A 13,480-nucleotide genomic window follows, 5' to 3' on the forward strand; every position below is an offset into this window, starting at 1 on the left:
TCACAGTGGAATATGGGACGGGTGAGCAAGGGGTGGGCAATATGACTATGAGAAATTTACTATACACATACACACACACACACACACACACACACACACACATATATATATATATATATATATTTTTTTTTTTTTTTTTTTTCTACTGTAACTTTTGATCAGTTTAACTAATCCTTGATGAATAAAAGTATTGATTAATTTTATTTCTATCCCCCAATAATAAAAATAAAATTCTTACTGACCCCAAACTTTTGAACAGTAGTGTTTAATGTTACAAAAGATTTAGATTTCAGACAAATGCTGTTCTTTTGAACTGTCTATTCATCATAGCATCATGAAATAAAAATGTAAATAACTGTTTTTAACATTGATAATAATCATAAATGTTTCTTGAGCATCAAATCATCATACTAGATTGATTTCTGAAGGATCATGTGACACTGAAGACTGGAGTAATGATGCTGAAAATTCAGCTTTGATCACAGGAATAAATTACACTTTATTGTATATTGACATAGAAAACAGCTGTTTTAAATTGGAATAATATTTCACAATATTACTGTTTTTGTTTGTATTTTTAATCAAATAAATGCAGGCTTGGTGAGCAGAAGATACTTCTTTTAAAACATTAAAAAATCTTACTGACCCCAAACTTTTGAATGTATATATATATATATATATATATATATATATATATATATATATATATATATATATATATATATATATAGATAGATAGATAGATAGATAGATAGATATAGAAATGTACGAACAAATTACAAATAATATGACAAATACTATAGAGATACAAATTAAATAAACTTGTTATTCAGATACAGTAGCTAGGTTTATTTACCATGTATACATTTAACCAGAGGTGTCAAGTAACGAAGTACAAATACTTCGTTACCTTACTTAAGTAGAAATTTCGGGTATCTATACTTTACTGGAGTAATTATTTTTCAGCTTACTTTTTACTTCTACTCCTTACATTTTCACGCAATTATCTGTACTTTCTACTCCTTACATTTTAAAAATAGCCTCGTTACTCTTATTTCATTTCGGCTTGTTTTCATTCCGGCTTTAAAAAAAAAAAAAAAAAAAAAAAAACTATCAAGATAAATCGCGCCATCCGGATAAGAGTGAATTTGATTGTGGTTGGATGAGAAGATAAAACATACCATTCTGACACCCTATTGGTTTGTACGTGATCCATCACACCTGCACATCAAATCACGTCACACTCCAGCAAGGAGGACTATAGGTGCGTTCACGTGGCCTTGTAATTCCTGTAGTTACGAGATTCTAGCTTGTAAAAAGCGTTCACGTCCTCGTAGAGATCGTAATTACAGCTTGTAAGCTGGTAGTTTTCTGAGAGCTCCCACATGTTCCACGTGGCCGCTGTACCACCTGACCGCTGTAGATTCATTTAGGCGTTGATAGTGGTGTCATGGAAACGCATAATTCCTAGTCCAAGGACCAAAAGGACGTGAACAGCTCCGAATATAACGTCACGTGTTGTCATGTCAAGATTCCGGCAAATACGAGGTGACGTGAACGCAGTAATAGTCAGAGTTGGGGGCATTACTCAAAAAAAGGTGATTTCTTATAAGTTATTGTTTCTACACTATTGGCTCATTTAGGCTATCAAACGGGTGCTTTCTCTTCGTCCTCTGCAAATTAAGCTAGGTAACGTAATGTTAGTTCGGTAGAGAGACGTTTAAATCGTATACCGGTTTTTAAACTTTTTTTTTTTATTTTTATTTATGTGACACATAGTCATATACAACCATGTAGCTAAACAAGCCAAAACGAATTAATTTAAAACGAAACTTAAGGTAAACCTGCATTGCTCTCATGGTATACCGCTCTCTTTCAGCGAAGTGGAGCAGTGCTCTTGCTGAATGGCACGGATTGCACTACAGACTATTGTACAGACTTTTATATGTTTTTTTTTTTTAAACTGTATTTTATTTTTTATAACGAACAAGCTGCGATGTCACGTTTCCAGTGCTTTGTTGTGTGTGCGTGAGGCGCAGGCGCAATCAAACAGCTGTCTTTAAAGGGGACTTGCCTCATCGTCATGGCAACGGTTCGTGAACAGGTCAGATTGCGTCAGAGTTTGTTGGATGCTCAGACGACCAAACAAACGCAGATTAAAGGTGCCCTAGATTCAAAAATTGAATTTATCTTGGCAAAGTTAAATAACAAGAGTTCAGTACATGGAAATGACATACAGTGAGTCTCAAACTCCATTGTTTCCTCCTTCTTATATAAATCTCATTTGTTTAAAAGACCTCTGAAGAACAAGCGAATCTCAACATAACACCGACTGTTACGTAACAGTCGGGGTGTACGCCCCAATATTTGCATATGCCCGCCCATGTTCCCAACATTATGAAAGGCATTAGACAAGGGCAGGCATTAACGTCTGGAGCAGCACAACCGAATCATCAGACTAGGTAAGCAAGCAAGAACAATAGTGAAAAATGGCAGATGGAACAATAATAACTGACATGATTCATGATAACATCATATTTTTAGTGATATTTGTAAACTGTCTTTCTAAATGTTTCGTTAGCATGTTGCTAATGTACTGTTAAATGTGGTTAAAGTTACCATCGTTTCTTACTGTATTCACGGAGACAAGAGAGCATTGTTATTTTCTTTTTTAAACACTTGCAGTCTGTATAATTCATAAACACAACTTCATTCTTTATAAATCTCTCCAACAGTGTAGCATTAGCCGTTAGCCACAGAGCACAGCCTCAAATTAATTCAGAATGTAAACAATATAACATATATAGTATACAATACTCACATAATCCAACGCATACATGCCGCATGCATGCCGAACACTTTGTAAAGATCCATTTGAGGGTGTAAACTTTGTTTATGTACTGTTTAAGGCAAGCGCAAGCTTGGGGGCAGAGAGCACGAGAATTAAAGGGGCAGTAGCATAAATCGGCTCATATTTAATGATGCCCCAAAATAGGTAGTTAAAAAAATTAATAAAAAAAAAATCTATGGGGTATTTTGAGCTGAAACTTCACAGACACATTCAGGGGACACCTTAGATTTATATTACATCTTGTAAAAAAACATTCGATGGCACCTTTAAACATGTTCAGTCGGGTAAACAGACTCCGACCAACGCCAACAGAGAGTTTGCTGGCGTTTGTTGGTGCGGTGTGAACTGAAACAGCTGAAAACAGCTGGCAGGTGTTAATGTCAAGCCCTAATTGTTTCTAAGCCTGCCCTGGGTACACCAAAACTACCCGCATTTTTCTTGTCCGTTGCCCTCACAAATTTCTGCAGTTAAGCTTGGATGTACATTTACATTCCAATAAAGGTTATTAATGCCTCTGAATTTTGACTTTTTGCACCATTAGAATACTTATAGGCAACTAGTCATGATATCTTCCACTCCATGAAACCCATGTTAATGGTCAGTAGTACACATATATGGTGCTTTAATGTTTGTGCATTGTACTAAAATGCGTTCATTTTCAATGGACATATATGCGGCTGAAACGGTTAGCCTAGTGCATCCTAAATTTTTCAACATTAACATTTTAATATAACATTATAGTCATTATGGCCTTTAGAAAAATGTTTTTTTGAGGAGGTGGAGTACACAATAGGCCCCTGTGGCGCAGCCTAAGCTTTTGTCCTTAATGGCATTTTTTCCCCTACATTACTTTTACTTTTATACTTTAAGTAGTTTTGAAACCAGTACTTTTATACTTTTACTTGAGTAAAACGCTTGAGTTGATACTTCAACTTCTACAGAAGTATTTTTAAACCCTGGTATCTATACTTCTACTTGAGTAATGAATGTGAATACTTTTGACACCAGTGCATTTAACCTCTTTTGTTGTTTGATTAGAATTAATGACAGACAAATATTTAATAAGGCTACTGTCCCATTAAGACAAAATTCAGTATACTGACACATATCCGGTTTTCAGTTACGTGTATGTTGTAGAGAAGAGGCGTTCACGGACTTCCACAATAAAGGGTATTTATTACACGAAGGAGAGAAAACAACCAATACACATCAAACTAACATTAAGAACAGACAGGGAGTGCTATGAGTGAGTGCAGGTGTGGATATTGTTATTATTTTTATATACTTCAAACTCATTTACATACACAGTAAACATGGGATTTTCCTTTCCACATGTAGCTCACTTTGGTTATGGGAATGAGCTCGATCGTCTGACTCTGGAACAGGACAGATGAAATTACAGAATGACAGATTCAAGATTAAGCATGATGATTGTCTCTAGTTACAAACAAACTCATATAGTAAAGTTTGAGCATTCAATTTTTTTTAGTAATAAAACATGCAAATTATAGTTAGAAATTATGAATTAAAAGTCATATGATAAAAAAGTACAATATAAAAAGGTCTGGAAACACAAACACACGAAGACAGCTGTACCTGTTGTAATATGCTGGAGGTTTGGGCTCTTACTAATCGCTCAGAAGCTTTTGAAACTGTTAGAAATTCACGTGCGTTTTTATGTCAATAAATAAATAATTAAAACAACAAGGAAGCAGAAAGAACAGAACTGCAGTGTCACAGTAAAATAGCGACACCTATCGGCAAAATTACTACATAACACTCCCACTTAATTTTACAGTAGTTATCTCATGATGGATACCTTGCACTTTCAAGTATTCTTGAAATTCCTTGGATGTGTATTCCCCGCCATTGTCAGTTTTTAGTCTTGCTATTTTCTGTCCACACTCACTGGAGAATGTTTTCTCAAATTCCTTGAATTTGCTCAAAACTTCACTCTTCTGTTTCATAAAGTATACCTTTATTCTGAAACAGAACAAAAATAGTCAATATTGCACCTAAATTGTAAGTGACTTGATTTTAACTATTTGTGTATTGAACTGTTCTATGAAATTTTCAAATCGTGATGGTATTTAGGAAAACATCACTCTTGGTCATAGGCTACACAAAGCAATGGTGTCACCAGCATAGAAATAGGGTGATACAAATGTTCAAGGTCTCTTGTATTTCCAACTATGGTTTTTGAAGGAATGTTTAGGGCTGTCAAACGATTAATCGCGATTAATCATATACAAAATAAAAGTTTGAGTTTGCATAATATATGTGGGTGTACTGTGTGTAATTATTATGTATATATAAATACACACAAATGAATGTATATATTTAAGAGAAATATGTTATTTATGGACAAAATATTTTTATTTATATATAATATAAATTATATAATATATATATATATTAATACATATACTTATAAATATTTCTCAAATATATACATGAATGTGTTTGTATTTATATATACATAATAATTACACACAGTACACTCACATATATTATGCAAACTCAATCTTTTATTTTGTATGTGATTAATCGCGATTAATCGTTTGACAGCCCTAAAAGAGATTAAAAAATGTTAGGTGCCCATGTTATCTGACAGACACAAGTGAGCACATTTATGAAAAATTTGCTTGCAATTGTTCACAAAATTTCTCAAAGCCATGGTTCCTCTCTGACATATGCATTTTGAAATACCTCCTCCTCCTTCATTCTTAACTTGAAACGGTATGAAAATTTCTTATCAGGATTATAGTAATCAAAATTACCACAGTTTTCAATATTATCATGGCATTGTTAAAATGTGCTGGAAATGTTCAAAAAGTACTGACACATGAATCATTTAACCAAGTACATCTTATTCGAATAAAACACTAAAAACATTACACTATCAATGATGTCCTGATTTCAAATGACAACATGATTGACAACTATTTATATGAAATGTTCAATAAAACTTTGAAAAACGTTTCATAAAATGGTAAACCTCAAAATAAATGGTTAAATAAAGAAAAGGGTCCAGTCAAAATGATAATGTTTATAGGTATTTTATCTGCTCCATAAATAATTCTAGATGCCTTATGCAAATTGTTTAAAATTGTAGAATCTACATAAGCTTATTTTCCATCAACCAGACAAAAACTGGACAGACAAAAACTGTTCACAGGCTGAATGTAAATCCACTCTCTGACACTAGGTGGCGCTTATGGCACCGCAGAAATAGAGCCATTTCCCGGTAACCTCCATAAACAACGAAGCATTTCGATTATGAACACTACTTTATAGGCATATTACAGTGAAGAATTTAAGAACGTGTAACGGTTGTGTTGTGTTTGTGGGAGAGAAAACAAATCTACAAGTTTGCAACTCTTAAAACATTTTTCTCTGTGACTTCAAATTTACTGATAGGACTACACATGTGTGGCTATTCTCTACAACTACAAATTCCACTGTCACAGATGCTCAGTTGTTTTGCACCAAATATACCTTCATACAATCGGTTCGTAGCTCTGCTTCAACTGTGCGATATCCTTACGAGGGGCGACCAAAATTTCTGACATGCCAGAAGTTCATCCGACTGCCGGTCAGGAGAGGTTTATCGCCTCTCGTTTCACGAGTCAGAATTCGGCTCAAAATCGGACAAAAATCACACAGTGTATGCCCAGCTTTAGAACTTTTTAGAACTACCTTTGCATGGAATTGCCCTAATTCTTTTTCGTGAATTGGAATGAGTACAAAGTATTGGGAGGATATTGCATTCTTCAAAATAAGCCGAATGATCGACGGGGAAATAAAGACAGCCTTCAAAGGATCCTTCAAACTGAGACATCCTTCTATAGAGCTTGATGACATGGCAGCTGATATGCAGCCTTATAGGACACAGCTCTTCGATTAAGAAGCACCCATTGTATTAAAATGATAAAATTAATAAATAGAGCCAAATTGTGGACACTGCTAAGACTACCCATTTTAATATCGGTGCCAGGTAAGAGCAAGATACTTGATCTATGTTTCTCTGCTCACTTATACAAGTTTATTATAAACAACCACTTCTTTAAACTCATGTGAAGTTTATTTAAATACAAAGTTCTGTCATGAAACTGTAGACGGCGCAGGATAGGTCCTTATTAAATTAAAATTAGCCCATGCTTTACTCACCCTCAAGCCATCCTAGGTGTATACGACTTTCTTCTTTCTGATGAACATAATTGTAGAAATATTAATAAATATCCTGACGCATCCAAGCTTTATAATGGCAGTGATAGGGATGAGGATGAGCTGAAAAATTTTGCTTTTATCCATGGCTCCGGAGGGTTAATAAAGGCCTTCTGAAGTGAAGCGATGCGTTTGTGTGTAAAAAAAAAAAAAAAAATCCATATTTATGAAGTATATATCTTGCTTCCGCACGAGCCGGCTGCCGTATTCAGCATACGCAGAAAGTGTAATACTCTTGCAGTTCACAAAGCTTATCGCTACGTCCTATGCCTTCCCTATTCAACTTACGTAAAAAGTGATGCCAGTTTACACTTTCTTCGTAACATCAATGTGTAAGGCGGTCTGGCGGAAGCTGCTTTACTTCATAACTTGTTTAAATATGGATTTCTTTCCCCACAAACGCATCGCTTCGCTTCAGAAGGCCTTTATTAACCCTCCGGAGCCATGTGGAGCACATATTTATGATGGATGGATGTGAATGGAACCACTTTCTTCAGCTCATACTCATTGATCCCTATCACCGCCATTATAAAGCTCGGATGCATAAGGATATTTATTAATATTTCTGTGACTATGTTCATCAGAAAGAATAATGGCTTGAGGGTGAGTAAAGCTAATTTTCATTTCAAAATGAACTAATCCTTTAACTCAATCTGCTTGCAATCACATAATTCTCTATGGAGGGTATGCATTGACGTCACTTTCCCACCGGAACACGCTCCCTCAGCTGGACTGAGTGGCAAAAGAACCTGCTGCATGACTGGATTTAATAAGGGAAACTGCGAAAACGTGAGTAAAACAAATGATTAAACTAAAGACTGGGCTCGAAAGTGTTCCTTACAACTTGTCAAATAAACCTAATCCATGGATACTGACATGCAGCCAGGAAGCGTGTTTCCTGACATTTATATTTGCCTTATTTCGACGACGGGGAAATAAGCAAATCTTCCTGTGAATATTTTATATAACTACTATATACGTAGGTTTAAATCCAAGTAATCACTTATATCAATGTTATATTTATCGTCATATCGTCCAGCACTAAAACTTGTATAGTTTTTGTCAGTGTTTATTTAAAAACAGCCATTTATGTTTAGGATATATATTTAGGTAAATATTTAATTGATGAGTTGTCAACACAATATATTACTATACAATATATACAGTATGATTTTACCTCAAAATCCATGCAAATCCATGTTTCTCTGCCTAGAGTCCTTTTTTTTTTTCTGTAGCTTTCAGCAGTCTGTAAAAACATACCTCATATTTTGTGTCAAAGCTATTTGTACTGTCAATCACAAAGCTCTTTCATGTTTTGGATGTGTTTTGTGTGTTTTTCGCGGCATTCACGCTGAAAACCAATACTGCCACTCATTCTTTTTGCCACTCAGTGGGCGTAACCGCAGTCGACTGTGACATCATGTGCATACCCACTATAGGACTGGTTGCTGCTGTGTCAGTAACCAATGAGCTTGCTGCTCAACCTCCAAACACTCGGTTAGCAGATGTAGCGTGGTTTCAAAACCCTCCATCTTCCCCAGCTCCACCTGAATAGATCTGCTATGAGTAATTCATGTATGCTATATTGTACAGCAGCAGCATGTCTTACTTGTTCACAGCAGTGTGTTTTGTATGTATTGGCAGTAGGAAGTCCTGTACTTCCTCCTCCACAACAGAAGCAATAAACAATTCAATTCAAATAACGAAAACAATCAATAGAATTGTTTATTGATTGTTTTCGTTATTTGAATCTGATTTAAAGGTGCCCTAGAATCAAAAATTGAATTTACCTTGGCATAGTTGAATAACAAGAGTTCAGTACATGGAAAAGACATACACTGAGTTTCAAACTCCATGGCTTCCTCCTCCTTATATAAATCTCATTTGTTTAAAAGACCTCTGGAAAACAGGCGAATCTCAACATAACACCGACTGTTACGTAACAGTCGGGGTCATTAATATGTATGACCCCAATATTTGCATATGCCAGCCCATGTTCAAGGCATTACACAAGGGCAGCCAGTATTAACGTCTGGAGCAGCACAGCTGAATCATCAGACTAGGTAAGCAAGCAAAAACAACAGTGAAAAATGGCAGATGGAGCGATAATAACTGACATGATCCATGATTACATGATATTTTTAGTGATATTTGCAAATTGTCTTTCTAAATGTTTTGTTAGCATGTTGCTAATGTACTGTTAAATATGGTTAAATTTACCATCTATTATTACTGTATTCACGGAGACAAGAGCCATTGCTATTTTCATTTTTAAACAGGGGGCAGGGAGCATGAGATTTAAAGGGGCCGCAGACTGAATCGGTGCATAGTTAATGATGCCTCAAAATAGGCAGTTAAAAAAATTAATTAAAAAACATCTATGGGGTATTTTGAGCTGAAACTTCACAGACACATTCAGGGGACACCTTAGACTTATATTACATCTTGTGAAAGAACGTTCTAGGGCACCTTTTTAAAGACATAGACGTCATGCATGATGAATGCAAGCAAAAGACATGGACTTCTGTAAAACCCACATTTAGAAAACACACTTATACCACTGTAATAAACATGGAGATGTTAGTCCTGTCCAAATCAGTACACTGACATCAAGTGATAAGAATTGTAACTCAAGCATTGTTTAGAAAACTAGTCTCGTCTGAATAGGGCTTTAGGCACCTGAGTTTCAATGCTCAACACATGTTTTATCAAATAAAATCAGTAGCTACAAATGTAATTTCTGCTCTTTAGTTCATGGTACCACAGTCTGCAATGTGTATCCTGTTAGTATGCAAGAATGAGGGCTGTAATTCACGACACTCATGTTAATAAGAAAATAAAATGTCATATGTTTCTTCATGGTGTTATTCTGACCTTTTGTATTTTTCTTGTTCTCTTGAGTTTGTGAGAACTTAAATCAATGGTGTTCACTTTTAAATGCAGTGCAGAAGATGATTGATTTTTTTCTGAGCAACAAGGCAGCATGGGTGAATTTAATGAGAGTACTGAAACATCTCTCTGGCAGAAATAACCCTTGATCCCCCTCCAAACTGCAGGTAGGTCTAGGAGTTTTCCATGTGCTAATGATGCTGTATGTAGTGGATCCTTTGGCAGAGGCCTGTTTATGGTGTCTCTGAAAGAAGGTGGTTATAGTGTCAATCACAGATCACTGGGATAATCTAGGGGTCTTGGTGTTTATTTCTGTATGATAAAAAACGTTTGAGAGTGGTCAGTGTGAATAATCAGAAATGAGATGCCCTCTGGTTCAACACTGTCAGGGCCTGTTGTTTTGAAGATTGCCATGCAATGTTTATTCTCTGTAGCTGTTGAGAGTTGACAGGAATATTCTGGGTTATATATAACTTAAAGCTGCTATAAGCTAATGTTAACTTTTTAAAATTATTACCTAACAGAATGTTTTAGAGCCTGGCATAACTAAATATATATATATATATATATATATATATATATATATATATATATATATATATATATATATATATATATATCCTTTATAAAAATGCCTATGAGGTTTTAAGATTTATTAATTTACATGATTTACATGAGGGAGTGATAAATATCTTGATTTTTAGTTGTTTTGGCTTATTTTAATACCTCTTTTGTCTTGTTGTAAATACATTTTTGTCATCATGAGGCCCATTTGGAAGTTTACTGAAGCCCCCTAGTGGGCCTTGGACCACTGCCATAAAACCAGCTGCCACTTACTAATCATCAACATAAACTAAAGATTACTGGCTATAAAACAAGTGACATGCTGATTTCTTGTTTCAAGGAAATGCATGAAAAAGGAGTCGCATGGGATATTTAGCACTGAGCAAGCATCACTAAAAAGAAATACGATACAATAAATAAATTACAAAAATACAAACTTCTTCACTTCACGTGCACTAAAAAAAATCCATTGCAATTGTACTATGTTTTTCATTTGTTTTTATGAACTGAAGCATGGAATTAATTTTCCGCAGCAACATTGCTTAAGTTGCATTTAACCCATAATGTTCTTTTTTTATCTGTGTCTGTTTAACAAAGGGATAGAGAAAAAAGTGTTTGCAGGTTCTTGAGAGGCTGGTGGAACATTGAATTGATGGAAAATCTCCTTGACTAATGTTGGCTCAGTTTGGGAGTGGTCACGCAAGTGTCAACATGTATCTGCGCCTCTGTGTTCACATTAATTGTGTGTGTGTGTGTGTGTGTGTGTGTGTGTGTGTGTGTGTGTGTGTGTGTGTGTGTGTGTGTGTGTGTGTGTGTGTGTGTGTGTGTGTGTGTGTAATCTTTCTGATATTCACCTGCTACTATTCACATCCAACAGCTTCCAGTCAAGTGTGCAGGGAAAGCTTTCCACTAGACACATTTGATTTGAAAAGGTACATAAGATGGGCTGCCAATTTCACAGCCCATAAATTCACCATTTTAAACTTTTACTTAGAATTCAGCTTAAAACTGCGAGACAGTATTGTGCCAGACACTTGAATATGTAAGAATGTGTCACAGTGAAACTGTTATATGTCTCTGAGACAAACCGATTTTAGAGAAAGTGTAGTTAAAGGAATAGTTAATTCAATGAAATTCTGTTGTGATTGATTTCACTCTCATGTCATTCCAAACCCTCATTACTTTTTCTCACGTAGAGTGCAAAAGGAGTTTGCACTCTACATGAGCACTATGTTCATGCTCTTTTTGTCCATGCAATGAAAGCGTACGTCTTTAAAAAGGGCAAAAGTTAAATATGAACCTCATTTTATGAAGTTTTCTTAATGAAAATTTTTGTCAAGTAATGTAAATTGAATGTCAAACATCCTTTACAGGGGGACTGAATTATTAATGATAGATCTGAATGTATAAAAAGTTTTTGTATAGTGAAGATACGCAGAAAAATCATTATTTAAAGTATGTTATTACAGAGGGAAAAAAGAAATTTAATTTTTAGTAAATTTTATTTTTACAAAATGTATATCCCTTGGGACATTTTTTATCTTGTCAGTTATTCATTCATATTGTTAATCAAAGTCATTTAAAAGAGATCCCCCCCCCCCCCCCCTTCGAGGATATTTACCAAAATAAGTAATAATCTTAAGGAAGAAGGAAAATATACTATAGACCAGCATATAGAGTATAATAGACCAGTGTTTGAAATTAATTAATGAGGAATGTCAATGTTTACTTGGAAACAAGTCACTGAAGTTTTAAATTGTGGTTGAATAAACGGTATAGAGATCGCTAAGACATGTGACCAACTGGGTGGCAACGTCATCAGAACGCAAAGAATTATGGGTATGTTTGGCCAGTTTACATGGGCTGGCATTGCAGGCTAGTGTTCTGGCATGAAAATAATTAAAAATTAGCGTGATAAACAGAATATAATCCTACTGTTGTATCTTGAATACAATAGAAAAACTCCAGAGAACTGAACTTCTTAATGGGCTTCTTTATTGAGGATCCATCTTGGCAGCAAGCAACAAACACACACTAGCGCGCTCAGACTACGCGCTCTTCTCTGCTTTTAACAGTGCTACAGCCCACCACACCATGCATCACCGCCCCCTACTGGACGAACACAATACTACCTTTAACATACAACATTCCCTCCCACTTAAGTTAGAGGAAATACTTCCCCAAGAAACAAATTCTTCTGGAACAATTTGACTTTTTTTTTTTTTTTTTTTTTTTTTTAAACAACATACACTTCATAACATTCAGAATTCATTCCCAACTTTTTTTTTTTTTTTTTCTTTTTTTTTTTCAAAAGTCTTTAGGGTACACTGTTTATGTCACAAAGTCTTTAAGATAAGCTGGTGGTTTCCTCTCTCTGACTGAACGTCGGAGACATCCAGAAAGCGCATTCTCAGACTCCTTTCTCCTTTCCACACTTTGAGTCATTTCAGGCAATATTTGAACACTGGGGGAATCTGGCAATCGATTTCTTTGACATTCAATTTGCAAACTTTCAGGTTCCCAACTATCTCCAGTGGGAATCAATTCAAGGTTTGTTGAAGTACTGAAAGCTTCTGGTACTTTCATATCAGCATCCACTGACACTACATCAGAATCATAAGGGGCAGCACCCAAGGCAGTTTGACAATCTTTAGTCATCTCTTTTTGGTGTCGCCTGAATAACTGATCAACATGACGTCGTACTACTTGTGCACTTCCTAATCCTACTTTATATGATACAGGCCCTGTGATGTCCTGAATTACTCCCTGGACCCATTTTGGTCCATACCCAAAATTTCGGGTGTACACAATGTCTCCTACTTCAAAATAGCGGGACCTAGCATGTTGGTCATGGTGCTCCTTTTGAACCTGTTGTTTAGCTTCAATTTTGCTAATGAAGTCAGGATGGATTTTGTCTAAGGTGCACCGCAATTTCCTTCCCATCATCAT

The sequence above is a fragment of the Chanodichthys erythropterus genome, chromosome 15 (assembly GCF_024489055.1).
Source record: "Chanodichthys erythropterus isolate Z2021 chromosome 15, ASM2448905v1, whole genome shotgun sequence".
Taxonomy (NCBI): Eukaryota; Metazoa; Chordata; class Actinopteri; order Cypriniformes; family Xenocyprididae; genus Chanodichthys; species Chanodichthys erythropterus.